Source organism: Pituophis catenifer, unplaced genomic scaffold, assembly GCF_029215685.1.
Source record: "Pituophis catenifer annectens isolate HBS135680 unplaced genomic scaffold, rPitCat1.0.hap2 SCAF_6, whole genome shotgun sequence".
In the NCBI taxonomy this organism is placed as follows: domain Eukaryota; kingdom Metazoa; phylum Chordata; class Lepidosauria; order Squamata; family Colubridae; genus Pituophis; species Pituophis catenifer.
The window spans coordinates 30,376,152-30,395,842 of record NW_027256886.1 but is presented as its reverse complement, the minus strand read 5'-3'; the positions used below and the strand labels follow the sequence as shown (position 1 = coordinate 30,395,842).

At 34.9% G+C, this 19,691-nt stretch overlaps 1 protein-coding gene across 1 annotated transcript in view; it reads right to left on the bottom strand.

Moving 5' to 3' along the window:
* Positions 1 to 19,691, bottom strand: part of CUL3 (cullin 3) — a 55,233-nt gene that overhangs the window by 34,894 nt on the left and 648 nt on the right. The gene's annotated exons all lie outside the window — the stretch shown is intronic.

The window sequence follows — 19,691 nt, the reverse complement described above, 5'->3', positions numbered from 1 at the left end:
TTGGTTTTAGAAAAGAATAGGACTGGATAAACATAACTGAACTTAGAAGCTAATAAAGTCAGTCCTAGCTAATATTTGTATTATGAAGAAACAGCAGATCTGTTGGCTAGACAGATAATTTGAAAAATCATCCTAGAAACAAAATGGCAAACAGCATCCATAGATGTAGAAAATTATGTAGCATATTCATGGAAGCCCTAGGAATCAAGCTTAACTTGGAGGAGATTTTGCATTTTTAACAGAGAAGAATGGGATCAAGTATTGAGCCATTTTCTGTTGTGGCCCGTCAGCAGCCTGTGCAGTTAGTAGCTGATTCTGACAGCGAGGAGGCTGGTGTGGTGCTGTGCCATGGGTGCTCAAGTCAGACAATGAGGAGGCTGGAGAAGATGTGGTGCCAGAGGCGGGGATTCAGCCAGGGCCTTCAGACCCTCCAGAAACTCCCGTAAGTGAAGAGGAAGAAGAGGAGAAGCCTCTTCTTGATGCACGAGCGCGCAGAGCTGTTAAAAGGCAGGAGTGGCTCCTCAGGAGGAGGTCTCTTCGAGAGTAAGGCTTGGGGCTAATTGGCCACTCCCCTAGCCTATTTAAGGAAGGACGACTGATGCAATTTGCAGGAAACAACTTCGTTCATATTTCTTCATGTCTTGATTCCAGAAACATTTGATCCACTCTTGCTTCTTTCGTCAGTTTTTCTGCAAATTGCTTCTGGGCATTCTGCCAACTACAGTAAGATTACTGTTATCTGAAATACTGTGCCTCAGAATTGAGTTATTATTCTTTGGATTCTTGTCTGCTGTTAATGAAGTTAAATTAACAACTCTTGTTCAGAAAAGATTGATTTAAACTGTACTTGTGTTCGAACAACTACTAAGAAAGCTCATTAGTCCTTAATTAGTAAACTAAGGTTTGTACGGACTTTGTGTGTGCTGCGTTCTTTGGGGTCCGTAGCTGGGGCAGAACATTTTCCCCTTCTTTTGGCAATGGAGGAATAGTGTGAGTAAAGGCCATCTGCTGGGAAACTAGTGGGTTTTCTTGTACAGTTGGTTGATCACTATGAGAACAAACTGCTAATCCACCCCCTCCCCATCTATTTCCCTGGCTCTGTCTTTTTGGCTGTTCTTCCCTCTGCAGTCCCTCATTCTTTCCAGCTGACCTTCACTGACTTCTTCCTCCGACGGCTGATAAGGTGGGCCTGGGCGAGGCAGCTGCTGGCAGGGGCATCTCCCTGACATCTTGGAAAGGTCACACACAGCCAGTAGCTTTCTCATGAAGGACCGGGGGTGTGGGGGAGACACGACACAAGTCTTGTCAAGAGCAGAAAGAAGATGGTGGCAAAGGTGGGGTAGCAGAGGGCACAGTGATGGGAAAGGAGGAATGTAAGCTGACATAAACAGCAGAGATGGCAGGGGAGACAGGCGGATGGAGTAGTTGAAGTGGAGGTGAGCACAGCAGGACAGAAGTGTCAGGTCCTCACCTAACAATGTTGGACTCCTGCCCTAATGAGCACAACAGGGACTACTGCTAGTAGAGTGGCAGAACTGCTGTCACTAAGTGGTGAGGTTTTGTGATGTCTCTGGGCATCACTAGCAACTGCTTTGCACAGTGATGGATATTCCAGTCCCAATTAGAATTGATAAAGTGAGGACTACCTGCATTCTTCAAATTAGCATATTAGAATGATTAAGTCTCTTCCATGGTTACTCTTTAACAAGTGTGATTTATAGGATTTTGCCTGTGATTCCAGAATTTATAAATAGATATCAAGTTAGCCAGTCATTCCGATCTTCAAAAATTTTGTTTTCTGCTCTTTTAAAATTATTTAAATCAAGTCCAATATAACATTTCGTACCAGTAAATGCCAGTTTAAATATGCATTGTGTAAAAGAAGCACTTTTTTTCATGACTAGTAAAAGAGTCATGAATCTCCCTAATTTAGTTTCAGTGGGGATCCCTAGTTGCAATACTGAGAAAAAAAAATCTTGGTACCTACTTTACCCAATTTGTGGTTTTATACACATATTCTATCCTTATCTTTTCACTTTTCTCACTGAGAAACAGCTTTTCTAGCCTTTTAATTACTTTAATTGCCTCTCTTTTCTAAAATGTGATTGCAACACTTATCCATCGTATTCCAAATACAGGTAGTAGTTGACTTATAACCAGTGCTGTGGAGTCGGAGTCGGAGTCGGAGTCGAGGAGTCGGAGGAAATTTTGGGTACCTGGAGTCGGAGTCGGAGTCGGCAAACAATGCACCGACTCCGACTCCGACTCCGGAGGCATCCTAAACAATGGCAAAAAGACTGCTAACATAAAGTTATGAAAGGACGTTTTGTCTTCCTTAAAATGGATGCATGCACACGTCACAGAGTCAATTATTTCGCTATTAATGTTAGATTTGTGGATGAAAATAACAAAACAATAACACGGACCCTCGGAGTAAAGGACACTCAGGCACATCACACCAGTGATTACCTTCAGAAGTTAGTGGAGGGTGTTCTAGAAGATTTTGAAATTAAAAAGGAACAGATTTTATGTGTTGTGACAGATAACGCTTCTAACATGTTGAGCACAATTGAGAAGATGAAGGCAGATGAAGAAGGTATCAAACAGATATTAGACTTAGAGGAAGACAGCTCTGCAAGTATTAGAGAAAGTTTAGAAACTGAAGAGAATGCTGACATTTTTTTAGACAACTTTGTTGAAGAAGCATTGAAGCTTGCTACTATTCATCATATGCGATGTGCTGTTCATACACTGCAACTTGCCATAAGAGATGGATTAAAAGATCGCCATGCAGCTACATTAATTGGCAAATTACGGCAAGTAACTGTTGCAGCCAGGGCCCCAAAAACAGATGCAATTTTGAAAAGACGTGCAGGAAAAGGAGCCATTTTGGATCAAACAACTCGCTGGGGAAGCACTTATTTAATGGTGAAGCGTTTGCTTGAACTTAAAGACTTCATAGAAGAAATGGACAATGAAAATCTTGCATTAACTGCAAGCCAGTGGACACAAACAAAAGAGCTGGAGAACCTTCTTTCTCACCCCTTCACTGTCACCAAGAGGTTGCAATGTGATGATCTAACTCCGGGTAAATTCCTCTTGGAATGGAAGAGCCTGTTATATCGCCTGAACAAAAATGGAGGGTTAATAGCTGAGGGCATTGCATCTTCAATGATGAAAAGAGAGAGTCTTTTGCTGGAAAATGAAATCTTGTTAGCGGCTATTTATGTCGACCCAATGAGCCGACTTTTATTGAACAGTAAACAGATTGCTACTGGGAAAAAGGCCCTCTATGATGTAGCAGTTCGCATGAAGGGATTACGACCTGAAATACCTCCACAGGAGGATGGAGTTCTTTTAAGCAATAGTGGTAACTCAGAATCATCTTCTTCAAACGAAGAATTAGACTTTGATTCCTTCTTAGACAAAATGGAAGTTGCTAAAGGAAAGCGACGTCGCATAAGCGTTACAGAACCAGTAAATGTCCAAATAAAAAAATTCCAACAGGAGTTTTATAAAGCACTAAAAGAAGTTGAAAAGTATGATCGCTCATCAAAACTTACTGTTGAAGAAGCCATCCTTGTTTATCCAGAGATCGTTAGTGATGTGGCCAGAATAGTTACTGCAATGCCACCCACCCAAGTCAGTGTCGAAAGATTATTTTCAGCCCTAAAAATAATAAAGTCTGACTTAAGAGCCTCTATGAAAGAGGATCTGGCAGAGGCAATTCTCTTCCTTAGAACTCTACATTGAATTGATTTGCATTTGCTAAGCCTATAACTACATTTCAAGATTAATATAAACCATTTCTAGGTTTTACAGATTTTGTTTTTGGTTCATATAGATAAGCTTTGTTTTTGTTCTAAAACAACCAAATAATGTGGTTTGTATTTTTGAACTGGTAAAGTTCCTGTTCCTGATGTTTATGCCTGCTGCTACTATCCAGCAACTTGATTAATTAAATTAATAAAAAAAAATTAATAAAACTTTGTTGTTTTCATTGTGTTTGTCTTTTGCTTAAACTGTTCAATACAGTAGACTGTTGGCTTCCCAGCCAGTAGTCCTGTGGTAATGACATGTATGTTGCCTTTCTTTCCTTCAAGGAATGTATAAAATACATTCGCATATTAATACAGAGGAGTCGGAGTCGGGGAGTCGGAGTCGGAGTCGGAGTCGGAAGTACAAAAAACTGAGGAGTCGGAGTCGGAGTCGGAGTCGGAACATTTATCTCCCGACTCCACAGCTCTGCTTATAACAGTTCATTTAGCGACTGTTCAAAGTTACAAAGACACTGAAAAAAATGATTTATAACCAATTTTCAAACTTACAACTGTTGTAGCATCCCCAGGGTCACGTGATCAAAATTCAGATGCTTGGCAACTGACTCATATTTATGACAGCTGTAATGTCCCAGGATCATGGGTCAGTTTTTGTGACCTTTTGACAAGCAAAGTCAATGGGGAAGTCTGATTCACTTAAAAACAGTGTTACTAACTTAACAACTGCAGAGATTCACTTAACTGAGGCAAGAAAAGTCATAAAATGGGGCAAAATTCACTTAACAACTGTCATATTTAGCAACAGAATTTTGGGGTTCCATTATGGTCATAAATCAAGGACTATCTGTATACTGTTGTTATAATACATAAATGAATATAGTGGCTGTTTTATTTTTAGTTCCCTATCTAATGATCTCAAAAGTGTAATTTGCCTTTTTATGTATTTCCTACTACAATCAGTCAGATACAATCAATGTATGGATGCAATTTTTTTTTTTTGCTTCTTCTACAAACACACAATCTCTTCACTTCAGCTTTTCTGTAAACTGAGATTAACCAAAGAACATTTCTGTACATTTCCCCTAGTTCAATTTCAATCGAAACAGGAAAGTCTGGTTCCTGACATTAAAACAGAAGAGGATCTAATCAACTTTTGAAAGGGTTGAAAACCTGTTCTGAAACTGACAAATAGTTCCAATTAAACTGACAGGGAATTTAGCAATAGCACAAAGAGAGAAACAAAAGAGCTATATTTTTTTTTTATTAAAAAAGGGGGGGAGTTATTCACATTAAGGGGAGATGCAATCACTCAAACCATGCTACAGAATCAATGCTGAATAAATTGTTGTTAAGGATATATTTATTCTTTTTAAATCTACTATTCAAATAGGTTTACACTTCAAGATAAATTATAAAGACAAATTCTCACTAGTTCTTCACTACCAAGCTGATAGCAACTTCACAGTCTATTTTTTAAGACATGGAACATAATGCTGCAATCCTGATTTAAAGAGAATTCAAAATCATGTTTATCTTGTCCAACTCAACTAATTTTCTATATTAAATCTCAAACATTGAGTATTTCAGCAAAATCAGTATGATAGAAAGATGAGAAAAGTTTGTTTTAATTCAGGTTGAATTTTTGGGGGACTTGCTTATTTAAAAATTTTCTTCAGGAATTTTGTAAAATGTATTTTACAAAACTAATAATGTTTTAAATGGACAAATGAAAGAGATAGCATGCATAGGATTCCTCAAAAATAGGATTTCAAAGATAATACCAAAATCCCTCGCTTATAATAAGATACATGAATTATGGATAAAGAAAGACTGAAGTCAGAGTTCAGTTTTGATAGCTACCTTTGTGTAAAATGGCTTAAGGAAAATCAGAACTATTTTCACCATGGTTTTGTGAAGAAGCCATAGTAGTTGCTGCTTCTAGTACACTAAATCACAATGAGCAGGTTCAAGACCAGAGTAACACCAAACACCAGAGTAAATTCAAATAAACAAAACACATGATGATGATCAGAACTAATTTCAAATGCATGCACGCATGCATGCACATACAAACACACATTATTTGTATATATTTAAATGTCAAAAGAAAAATACAACATATTCATTAATATACAAACATCAGTGATAATAGTGATCAAGCAATCAATTGCTTTTAATGTTAACAAACTGTACAACAAAATATAGTATCAGTTGCTAGCGTGCTATTTGCTAGCATAGCCACAGGATACCAAAAACATTTGCTCCTTTTTTTACTCAAATATACTTTATTTATAACCAAATTGGGAGAAATTAGTGTATAATATATGTGTCCAAGAATGAAAATTTCAAATCAGTTTTGTAACCTTAATCTGATTGCATAAAGCTAAACACAATTTATCTTTTCAGACAGTATGTTAATCTGTGTTTAGTTGAAAATGGAAGAAAATATAAGTGTTATTCTCTTATGATTATGCCAATAAAAAAAATGGATGGAGCATCAGGAGTAAGGAAGTAATAGCAAACCTTGGTTTACTGTTCTTTCTCAAATACTACTATAATTTACTGAAGAGAAGTTACTAATCAGATTCAAGATGATAATGTATTTCAGAAAGAAGTAACAGCTGACATTACAGCATTGAACAACCTTAACAAATATATTATTAAACCAAAGATTAGAAAGAATCAAGCTATGTTATGTATATGTCTACGTTTGTTTTAGAATTGTACTACCTAGAAAATACTTGTGGAAGACACTGCAACGATTCACTGTATAAACAGTGTATATGTTCAGAAAGAGTTCAAATATTTAATATCATATTTATTGATGGTTAGTCCACACAGAATGAATAGAAACACTTAGTCAGCAATTTAAGAGTCTAATCAGTTATCAAAGTTCCATTTCAGATCAACTTATTTCCAATTCTGTCCATAATCATGAATTACCTTCAAGGACCCAGCAGTTACACATGGAACAACCTATCAGCATTGCTGAGAAATACACAAGAGGCTGGATGAAACAAGTCAAACACAAAATTGAACTTCAAAGAATATACTAAGCTTAAGAATATGAACAACTGCAAAGTTAAAGTACAGCAATTAAAGTAACTAAGGATCACACCAAATAATGGACCACCTAAGACCAAAAAATTTATAGGCAATATGCATACTGAATAGATTTTTCTCCAAATCAAGCATCGGCAATAATGTATTACCTCTGAAGTGTTTTCTTTACAATCATTTTCTGGAAATCCTTTAAAAGGATTGTTTTCAAGTATTTCAGATAGTTTTATAAAAACCGTCTTCATTAAACATATATACACCATTCATACAGAACTCAAAGTTCTAATTTGGTTACTAAGAGGCACAAGACAGTCTGTGACGTCATTAGAATGTTGAGGTAGCTCTTAATGAAATGTGTTAGATTATACGTGGCTACTTGTCACAGTACCACTGCAGCAGACGACTTGATTAAACTCTGAATATTTTAAAGTAAGATGAAGAAAGTTCAGATATATTTGGAATAACCAGGTATGTCAACTTAGCCATCTGAAGAAATAAAGCAATCTTAAAGATAAATAAGCTCAAGGTATGGATATCTCTATGACTACTCTCTGTTTCTATCCATCCAACAAGAGCTGAGAGAAAAGGTTTATTGAAAACCACGTCACCAGGGGAACATCATCTTCAGGAACCTGATCTCAAGTCTTCTCAGTGCTGCTTCCTCCTATGGAAAGCTTCCCACAATATATGGGTCATCCTCATACATCCGCATTTTCAGACCACTCTTATGGGTATAAGTAAGATCATGGTATTCTCACTGATTGAAATTTCTGAACTCTGCAAGCCAATAATATAGACCAAAGAAAGCTGTCTTTCCTATGTACTTTTATATTTATCAAAAAGACAGATTCAAAAATACAGACACTTTATCTTCTCTAGGTCTTTATTACTGACATAACAATTTACACTTTAAAAAAAATACTTAATGCTTTTAGGCCACTCTATGAAGTTTGAAGTATTACTTCAGAGCCTTTTATAATTTTCACAAAACTGATTATTTTGAGACCAGAAAAGCAATGCATACAAAGTAATCATTTATTTACTGATACAGCACAATGCCCAATCTAAATGGTTAACAGTAAAACATAAAATAACAATCCATAGAAAAACTCAACCCATATAAAGAGATAGAAATGGTGCTCTGTTACCATCAGCTTAGATCAAATGCTTACTTTGAACACACCCAGAAAGCCCAAAGCAAAGGAACTAACTTCATTTCTGGTGACAACATATTGCACAATGTTAGGGAAATGATAGAGAAGTGCTGCCTTTTGGTGGATGTCTTTTTACTTCTCAGAACGACAGGTTATTTTTTTGCTGATGTTGCAAACAGAATCATTTGGATAAGGCAGTGCCTAATGTTACCCTATACCAACATAGGACTTTACAGGTAAAAAAAATCAACATTTTGAATTGAGCTTAAAACCTTATCGGAAATCAATGTAATAACTACAAAATAAGTGTTAACCTGCAACAGTATGTATAATCCACTGGCAGTCTGAGCACTGAATTCTGTACCAGTTAGTTTTCAAGGCCTTTACAAAAACTATCCCACGTTCAGCATGTGGTAGTAGTCAGTAATACGAGTTACCACTAGCTAGGCTTTCTAGCCAGCTTTAACTAGTTACCAAAATCATGGGATCATCTTAATAAATCTTTTGCCCTCACAGAGGTTAAAAGTTCTAATAATCTCCTGCTTGACCAGAAAATGTTCTATCTGTGAAAAAGGACAGATATCAATTGTATAATTCAAACCATAACTACTCTACTCCAAAATAAAGACCAGATCTTGTTTGTGCCTGCCCTATGTTTGTGGGCACTGAAATTTCTTGGGACAAAATCATGGTCATTATGGCAGCTATAAATACCCTAGCTTTTCAGGATCCTCAAAGGCATGGACACTAATCTTACAGCACCAAAACCAGAGATATCCCAAAACCAGTCTCAGCATAGTCCAGAAATTGAAGGAAGGTTGTTGTCAAGTAGCAGGACAACTGAGAATCCATAGAAGTCCTGTTTTATCCTGACAGCACACCAAGACACAATTTTTCATCATTCATCTCTGGAACAATAATATTGGTCACTGCCAAGGGGCTGAATCTATCTCCCTTTCCTATCCTTGGTATAGCAGCTACTGCTATAAAATGTGAACCCAGGTGGACAGTCCCTCAACAGAACAACATCACCATCATTGCACAACCAAGTCTCTTAATGCAATGTCAAGCCTACATCTGCATCTATCTCTACACTGTGAATAGATATAGTCTGGTTTCATATGGACTTGGCATTTACCAAGACACCCTAAGATTCAATCACTCAGATGGAACTACTAAGTTAGAAGAAGGGCCCTGTATCACTGTATGAGACCCTCTTCTGCAATGGCCACCCAGAACCATATTCCTCCTGTGCTTGTCATTGGCTCACTGACTAGTCACAACACACATACTCTCTCCTTTGCTTTCCAGTAATCCATTCAGTTCTACATACATACAACTTTATGAATTCTCAGTTCTATATTGCAAAGTTCAAGACCACTTTGTATAGACAAAATGAAATACATCAACCACTCAAACCCACTTTCTCCAACTGCCCCATTAGTAGCTACATAATAAAAGCTACATAATAAAAATACATACTTGTATTCAACTAATCCTAGTCCTGCTAGAGCTATTGTCAAAACCATTTACCAGCCTCATAGATTTACCAGCCTCATTTACCAGCCTCATAGATTTTTACATGCATAACTACTACTACTACTCCCTTTTTGTGGAGCTGCAACTTTGACACTACTTGAGAAGCTTCAGAGTACATTACATAAACATAGTAAACATTTATACTACCCTTCTCCACTATTTATTAAATTTGCATGCTGCACTGTTAGTGATTCTGGACAGTCTGCAGCATAATAAGATAAAAATACAATACAAAACATTTAAAAATTAGTAATATTAATATTTCTTCTGACTATTCCACCCCTGGCATCCTTCCATTTCTTAACAACATTCTCACTTCAGCCTAAGGAAAGAAATAACTTGCCCCTCTATGTTCTCGCTGTCCTTGCCCCTCCTTATATTCTTTTCTTCAAAGTCGAGCTTTCACCCAGAGGATGCAAGCACTTTCCTCTATTCTACAGCAGCAGATCACTATGATTCAATACTGAATATTCCTGTTATTAGATACTTCTCTCTTTCATCACCTTCAAATTTAATGGACATTTTGATTTAACAGAATCCTGTCTCCTAAATAGTCTGTTAAATTTAGATTTGGCTGTAATGCTCTTCCATATTCCTTTTTTTCACAGTTCTTTTTTTCCATTTGACCCTTGCCAGGCATATAATCACATACTTTATTGTGGGTTTTGAAACTGTGAGGTTAACAATCAATTTTATACTGTGATCCCATAACATTATAAATTGATAATAAATCTGACAACTTGTCAGATTTCATTCAACTATTTTTTGTATTTGATATATGTACATAATTGAGTGTCAAATATGATTATACAAGCTCAAGTACCGAACAGCCACTTTGCAGTTGGCAATATGGCAAGGATGAAAACATTTTGAATTATGGAGTTCAATTTCTAAGAACTTTTTCACAATCATAGCCAATAGCTAAACTGGCTCATCTAGGAGAAGTATCACATTCTTTATTAAAATATGTATGATCAACAAATTATTTCATTTTACAGATGGCACATTTCATTCATTAAAGTACTACATGGCACTGGCTCTTGATATTTTTATTCTGTTAACATATACTATATGTCCAACCTAATCGCTAAGTAGAAAAAATTGAATTTTTCTACCTTTTGAAGTACTTACATTTTCCTGCAGGTTTTTTTAAAATTATACAAAAGTTTTCATACTATTTATGCTAATGAAGAATCAATTTCTGTGCCATAAAATGTTGGGTTGATTCAGAGAAGAAGGAAGAGAATGCCAACCTGTTAGAAGAAACATATCTGAATCTTTGAAAAATAGAAAATATGAGAAACGTATCTCTGCCATGATTGAAATAACTATAAACTGAAGCGGAGAGGGGTTCTCACAGGTTTTCAATATTCTATTACTATAACCTAACCATATTAAAGTATATTCCAAGACTTTTAGTGACTCCCATTTCTTGACTTTCCCATTGTAAAAAGCTGACACCCTGCTCTTAATAATATATTGTTGGCTTATTTTATTAATTATGTCTTTTCAATACATCCTATACATAATTTGAAAAATACAAAGAATATATTTACATGCAAAATTCTGTAATTCCTATATTTGTCTAATCTGTAAAACCAATCAAATCAGTTAATAGTTTCTGTATAAATAAAAGCTATATTGTTTTCTAGTCATAATTCATTTTCCATTTGGAAATATATTCACTATTTGAGGTATTTTGTTGTTTGTGATCTAATATTTTTATAAACAGACAAATTTATAACTTTTTCTTTTTTGCATTTATATTTCATTATTTCATAACTCAGAAGTACAATATTTAGTGAATGGTTTACATTTAATGTTGTCAAATAATATTAATTTAAATGTTTTTACCTTAGCCAAAAATTCTCATACAAATTCTCTTGATCTGGAACTGTTTCCTTCTCCATCAGCAATAGGCAACCTATAGCTATTACTGCTAAAATTCAGCAGCAGCAGTTTGCCTGAAGCACTGTATACATACATACAATTAAACAAAATAAATGTTTAAGGCCATTACCCTGAAGAAGGAAATTTCAGATTAAGCCTAAATTCTTTGTATTGTTTTCTAACCTGTCACTTATAAACTAATTTTTAAAAATAGCAAAATAAATACTTCTAGGAAGCAAAGTCCATGTTATGCTTTTGCAAGTCTTTTTTTTTACCAAAAGTAAAAAGCCTTTCCTTTTCTCATACAAAAAAGCAATTAGTCAAGTGAATGTAACAAATAAGTCAGCAATAAAATGTAAAACAACTACATTTCTATACAAGAAATTAGGAAAGTGTTTGGATATTTGATCTTATACATGAACTTTCTCATTATACCTTTATAAGTAACAACGTCCTTCATTCCAAAACTACAGTTCTGGTTTTGCTATTTTTAACTACACTAATAATAGCAATAGCATTTAGACTTATATACCACTTTACAGCCCTCTCTAAGCAGTTTACAGAGTCAGCTATATTGCTCCCAATAATTTGGGTCCTCATTTTACCCACCTCGGAAGGATGAAGGCTGAATCAACCTTGAGCCTGGTGAGATTTGAACTGCCAAATTACAGGCAGCCGACAGTCAGCAGAAGTAGCCTGCAGTACTGCACTCTAACCACTGTGTCACCTTGGAGTATAATGGAGTATAATGGGATACTAATGGTAAAAACAAACTGTATTTGAGAAAAATCTCTCCAAGTCTCTACTCATCTCATCCAATGAGAATGACAAGCCCTAACAATCCTTCTAACTGCATATCAGGGAGAAATTAACAGGCTATGGCTTTAACAATTTTAAGAAATAACTGCAAAAGCCAGATTATAAGGAGCTGAAAAACCGATGCCTTGAATGTTGAATGAAAATATTGAGAGTATCTTGGACCACTGGAATAAATAATTCAATACAAAATCAAGTAAACGATGGTATTGAAAACTTAATGAAGTTAAAGCATTAATATTTTGTAAATACAGTACAAAGGCAACAGTCGCTAGAAAAAACCAGGTATTTGAAAGAGTATTTGGTTTCACTTATATTAGTAAAACACAATAAAATATAAATGTTATGTCTATGTTCAAATACCAATGTCTAGGTCATCTAACCATCGAAGTGCAGTAGTCCTCAAACTTATGACCACAATTGAGCTCAAAATTTGTTATTAAGTGAGACATTTGGTGAGTTTTGCCCCATTTTACGACTTTTTAAGTGAGTCACTGCAGTTGATAAATTAGTAACCCAGTTGTTAAGTGAATCTGGCTTCCCCATTGATTTTGCTTGTCAGATCACAAATGATGATCACAAGATCCTGGAACACTGCAACAGTCATAAACATGGACCAGTTGCCAAGCATCAGAATTTTGGTCATAAGATCATGGGGATGCTGCAAAGGTCAAACTGTGAAAAACACTCATAATTCACACTTTCAATGTTGTTACAATTTTCATCAGTCACTAAATGAATGGTTGAGAGTCAAGGAGTACCTGTACTAAACCTGTTTACAGCCAGTTATGATCTATAGTTTGACATTGGATGCCACATCACACTGAGAGAAGGATTCTATGCCCCACCTATACAGAGAGTCTTGGCAGACGCTGTGTGAGGTGAAAATTCTATTCAGGACTGTCCACTGCTGATGTGGCAATTCAAAGCCTGAAAACTTTTTTGTGGGGTCATTTATGTCTACCTATGTCTGGGCATTCAGCGAAACATATGACTTTCCATTGGGAATTAATGTTAAAGTTGTTGTGCAAGTACCAGTGGGGGCTTCCTGGATTTGAGTCTTCCAACTATGAATGAGAAAGATTGGCATGCATCAATAAGAGTGAATTGTTCATAATTTTTCTGTATTCTCTCACTAGTGCATCTTGTCTTCCTACAGCCGGTGGTGCTATATGGCTCAGAACAGGAAGCTAGCAAGTCAGAGTGGTTTTAATACATCCACTTATGGTGTTGTTGAGTCTGGCGTTTAACTTATTAGTATAATAGCTGTTAAGCTATATAGGGACACAGTATTCTGGTGCAGAGTAGACCAACCCTAATGCTGATGACCTGAGGGTGACAGCTGAAACTCCCCATTTAGTTACACATAATTTCTGGAGTATATTACTCCTAATATTTATTTTTGCTGCTGTATTCTCTAAATGTAACTTAAAGAAGAGAGTTGTTGTATAACTTACCTTACTTTTGTTATCCCCCATTATTATCTGAAAGGACCTATCAGGGTGTTATTAGTCAACAGACATTTTTGCAGGGGATAGTATGGCACAATTTGTATAACAACCCATCCTTCCAAACTGTGTTTTATGCTGCAGTTAGGTATATGAACACAGCTGTAGTTTTGGGGCCTTGTTGTAATTATGTTTCAATATAACTTCTGTGAAAAGATGTGAAGCTCCTTATGGTGTACTCTGAATATCCACCAGTGTGAACTAAATGAACTAGCAACTGCTAGCAGCCAGGGTACTCTGTAGACTTTCTAGCTCTCAAAATGCATGGCAAGGAAAACAATTGAAAAGGAGAAGGTGACAATAACTCATAGTAGTAGGTATTGACAGACAATCCAGGCAAACTAATATCTATCAGAGCTTGATAACTCTGAAGTGAATGACTGACAAATATAGATAAACCTTATTTAGCAAGCACAACTGAAAAGGCAATTTTGTTGTTAAGTGAACCGGTTGCTAAGCGACATTGTGACTGTGTTTATAGTCTTCAGCTTTCTTTGCTTTGCAGACTTGTGAAGGTCATAAATGTAGGCACTGATCACAAAGTCATTGTCGCAACACCATTGTAACTGTGACAGTCATTGTAGGATGCATTCAGTAAACAAGAATTACTTGTACTACACTTGCACTGCATTTTTCAGAAGTACCATAAGTCATCAAATACAATCTAGAAAACAACCTCAGTTTGTTAATCCATATTTTAATAGTTCTTAATTTACTTCCTGAATAAAAACTGAAAAGCAGGACAAGTTTGGGCTGATGTTGTGCTTTCAACAAATTGTAATACTTTCCAGGAGAAAACTAACCATATTGATCTTTTGCAAGAAAATACAAAATAATCTGATGGCAATATGAGTCAAACAAACTTTATAACAACCTGATTATTTTTCAGGTTTTGTACGACTCTCTGCCTTATATTTGAGAATTACTGTTTTTATTCCAGGTCAAACATGAGCAGTGGCAATCATGGTGAGGGCTAAGAGATGTGTGTGTATGTGACAGAACAAGCAAAACATCAGTTGTCATAGTACCATCAAAGCCTAACCATTTTGTATAGGCATGGGTTACAGGGTCATAAAAAGAGTGTTTTATTGACATTATATACATGTACAAACAGGCACACTGTTTAACCACACTGCACCATCATGCCGATTTTAACGCCCCCCACGTAGATATCACCAAATATGGGATTAGCAGAGTGAATCAGAATTTATAGATCCATGCTAAAGGCTGGGAACAAGATAATCATGTTTATTCTCAATCACCAAATTACTTTAAATCAGTGATAAATTTTATAAGTGATAATTATATAAAAAAGTAGATCAAAGATTGAACCATCCTTTCTCTAATATCTTTTCTTGGATGTAATTACTTCAGATGTTTTTTTCACAAACCTGCAACTAATACCAGAGGCAAAATACTTTGAAGTAGCAAAGTATAAGATTCCTTATCACCCACATCTCCCTCTTTGGGTAGCATTTGAACAATTAATTATGTCTGGTTGGATACTGGAAATATTTTATAATCTTAGTCCAAAGAAAGAGAAAGCAGTTTAGGGAATTTAAAAACATACAAATGTGAATTTAAAGAATAACTGTTTTCTGAAAGACTTTAACATGAATTTATATAAACAATTCTTATATTAAACAAACTTATATTAAACTTAATTTTGAATTTATTGTTCATACAAGATATAATTGATATTTTATATAACAATGAGTAAAATGGAGTTGTTACTTTAAATTATTCATACTTCAAAACAATTGGTTGTGTTCTCAGTGTAATGTGAGAATGCTACTATGTTGTTTTAGTTAATCACAAACCATAGTTTGTAAACCGTAATAGCTTTCATTTTGATTAAGAAAAACTTGCACACCAAAAATATTTCTATATAATTTTCTCTATATAAATATGGGAATGATGACCTACATTTTGATCAGGTGCCACATTCTGAAAACCTAAAAATTAGGATAAGAACACTTTAGGCCAAAAATGGCAAATCAATGAATGAAACAAAGCAGCATAGAATATTACAATATAATTCAAACTACTGTACTCTGTTTCTGCCTCCATTACGTTAAGAAAAATAATATAATTAATCTGGGATCCCACTGAAATCCTTTGTATTTATATCTAGAAAGGCTATGCAAAACATTTGCAAAGAACATTGGTATAATATGTCAAATTATTAATGCAGGCATCTCCAGAAGATGGCTGCTCCAAAGGCTTTCTATGCAATATACTCATATGTGCATAGGTATAAACAACATTAGCACTGTGATTACTAATGAAACAGCTGTGTATGCCTGTATATCAAGTTTTATAGGATGAAGATGTTTTAATACTTAAAGAACAGGTGTTTTTTTTTAGGGGGGGGGAACTTGCTTCATGAAGCATCTTTATTGAACTCTTTGTGCAGCATTATTTAGTAATCATAAATAGAATTATTCAGCAAACATTTATTGGAATTTTATTTAGGCATTGACAAAACTATACCTGGTCTGATTTCCTCTGAGTGAGTCAAACTGAAAGTCTCCCAATGAAATCCAATGCTATATACTTGAGAACTCCTGGTTTTACAAGGCAGAAGTGCACTAAAAATAAGCTAAATATACTGATCACAGAGAATGGCAAAAATGCTATCTGTGAATATAATCATCAACAATCCTTATGTCAATCTACATGATTTTATGGCACAAATTACAAATTATTTAGGACAGAATAATGCAATGTTTGAAGCATTTTGCATATTTGAAATGTTGAGGTCCAAGCCAGAGTAAAGAACTTTTTCATAAATGGTTACCAATCATAAATGTGAATCTTTAGATATCACAAGAACCTCTGTAATCTTTTTTTTGATACAATGTAATATCTAGACTGAAATCACTGTGAATACTTCAAAAATGGTTGATCATCTTTTCTTCTATTATTCATATTATTATATTTCTAAGCGCTTTTCAAAGAGGGACAGAATAACTCAAATACATTAATCTATATATTTTTGTGTTTTATCTACACCAGAGGTTGCCTACAATTTCTAAACCACAGAAGTCTAAAGTGAGCCTTCCACAGGCTTTCAAAAGACGCTAATAAGTTGTAATTTTTAACTGATTTCAAGGGAAAATTATAAAATGGATACTAAACTACAATATGATTGGACCGTAATCATATTAAATTTAAAATCTTTATTGTCAGTGCACAACATATGTACAATGAGATTGGTTGAGCTCCCTCAGTGCATACATCCAACATCATACAACTCACAGTGAAGACAAAAAATCCCTAATCCAATAAATCTTATTAACAAAAAATATATTTAATTAAATGTGAACAAGTTTTTGTATTTTCAACACTATTATATTTTTGCACTGCTAAGGTCACGAAACTCTCAACCCTGAAAAAGTGTTAAATCCACGTCTGGATATAAAGAAAATTGACACATAAACAATTACAGACTGACTTCATGTATTAAACATGAAGTAATTATAATGTGAATAAAAAGCAAAGCTGCAGAAATATGATTCAAAGAATGTCAAAAATATATCACTATATCTGAGAGTACTCACAGAATACACATTATATATTTGTCAATGGCATATAATTAAAGGCAATGTGACATTTCCACTTTTGTTCACATTACTTTTTTTAAATGTATGCCCACTCATAATTCCCCCAGAGTGGTTTCTCCTTTCAGGGAAAATATGTTCTTAAGAATTTATCACTTAAGTTTCTTAGGGTGGAGGTGGGGGAAAATGGAAGAAAGCTCACAGGCCAACAGGATTTGCACAAAACATACAATGTATGCTCCTTTTCCAAAGAAAACAGGTATAGCACATGGACCAAGGACTTTCTAACAAACTTTTAGAACAGCAGTAAATTAATCTCATCAGAATAACATATTAAGAACCTCTTCAAATAATTGGTAATAAGATCATAACCTCATAAATTAATTCAGTGCCTAATCATATATTCATACTAGTAAGTGACCAATATAAATAATCTGCTCTTAAGCCCTATGCACATCAACTCATCATAAGGTAGAGTTGTCAATTTGTATATGTAATTAAATAACTGATTCTGATATTATAACCAACCTGCACAATTTACAGTTACTGTATTGCTCTATACAAAACCAGAAAAATTAGAACTATTTCAAAAATGTCCATGCCACTGTACAAAAAAAATTCATGTTTGTCCACTCAATTAATACATTAAACTTAACTCAATCATTTTTAAAATTGAAATGTCAGAACTAGTATATATTCTAGTAATGTGACATTACTGATGAAGCCAATTAAAATGCATATTGAGCCATGAGATCCAGTTTTAGTTTAACATAATCTGCAGACCTACCTACATTTCTTTATTGATATTTGGGGTTTTTTTGTGGGGTGAACTGTATATCGCCTAAGCAAAACATACCATGCTGAGGTTCAGTGCTATATATACATCAGAAAAAAAAAATAACTGATTTTTACTGTTCTCTAAACATCCTCTATTAACAGAAATAGATTTGATACATTAATTTTGATATTCTTTGCACACAGAATCACTGACTTTTATGTGGGGCATCCATATATTCTCTCTATGCATGCTGTAACAGTTCTAAGCCTGTTACTATCAGAAAACTTTTAAATATTCACTAATATGAAACAATTTCATGGCAGGAACAGTAATACTCTGTGAACAATGTTCACCCACCAACATTTTACAGGGTCATCTGTAAGAAAGCAAGCAGAATGAAGAATATTTATCCTGAATACAAACTTTGTTTCTCTTGTTCAAGTTAACTTTTGCATACACTATTTGCTGCACAGATCTCATTTACCAAACTCATCAGGTGACTAGAACATCCAGTGAACACTTTCCACATAATATATTAAAATACTAAATGTGTTATTAATATGATTAGACATATTGATTACAGTAAAAAATAACAAAACTTCCTTAAAAAGAATAACATTTTATCCCTGAAAAAATCCCACTGGTTTAGTCACTTCAAAATCAACTAAATTAATTGAAAAATACTACTATATTTCATTGGCTCTTAAGAAGCGTCTACTCAAATACAGTTAAAAATGCAACAAGATTTAAAAAGCATTTTGAAAGCATATCTAGTAAAATAGGCAGAAGATAAATGTAATATTTTTTTTAAAAAGAGCTGACATGTTAAAATTGTGAATTACATGAGCTCAGGCGAAACTATAGAAAACCACCAAATTTCTATGTAAACTGGAGTGGATACTAAGATTTTATTTTTAATCTAAGTACTGCTTCAAAACATACTTTCGATAGACTGTACTGTTGTCAGTGACAGTTGCCAAACTATTTGTTTAAATGGGCAAAGTTTCTATCTTTACGAAGGCCAACTATTATTTGTCATTATTTTCCTTAATCAATAGTGAAGCTTTGGCTTAGGTCAAAATGAAAAGCTATTGCTTTTCAAGTTTATAGATATATGTACACCAACAGATTCAACAACTTTAAATCCCCAAGCCTTCATGTTACAAAAATCCTTGATGAGAGAATGCCCTTATGTTTGTGTTTCCAACCTTCAGTTGAAGCAACTGTCAACTGAAATCATCTCATAAAGGTATGAAGCAATTATGGAAGAAATCATCCCCCAAATTCCTCCCAAATGACAACTGTGCCCTACTTCAGAACTAGGTTGTTTTTGCCTGCTGATTTTCAAACTGTGTGCAGTTTCGGTTATCGATAGTGGCTCCAAAAACCAACTTTGCAAACATCCCAGGTGGGTCCGCTGACTGAGGCGCGACAGGTACGAGGCCGAAATCCCGTGAGTTATATTTATTCTTCTGGGTAAAAAAAAAAAAAAAAGGCTCGGCCACTTAGCAGGGAAATTAAAAGAAACAACAGATCCCTTACAAAGGCCTGGGAGAAGCGTCCTTCCCTGGGGCAAATGACGGCCCCTCCAACCTCCCTCTTCG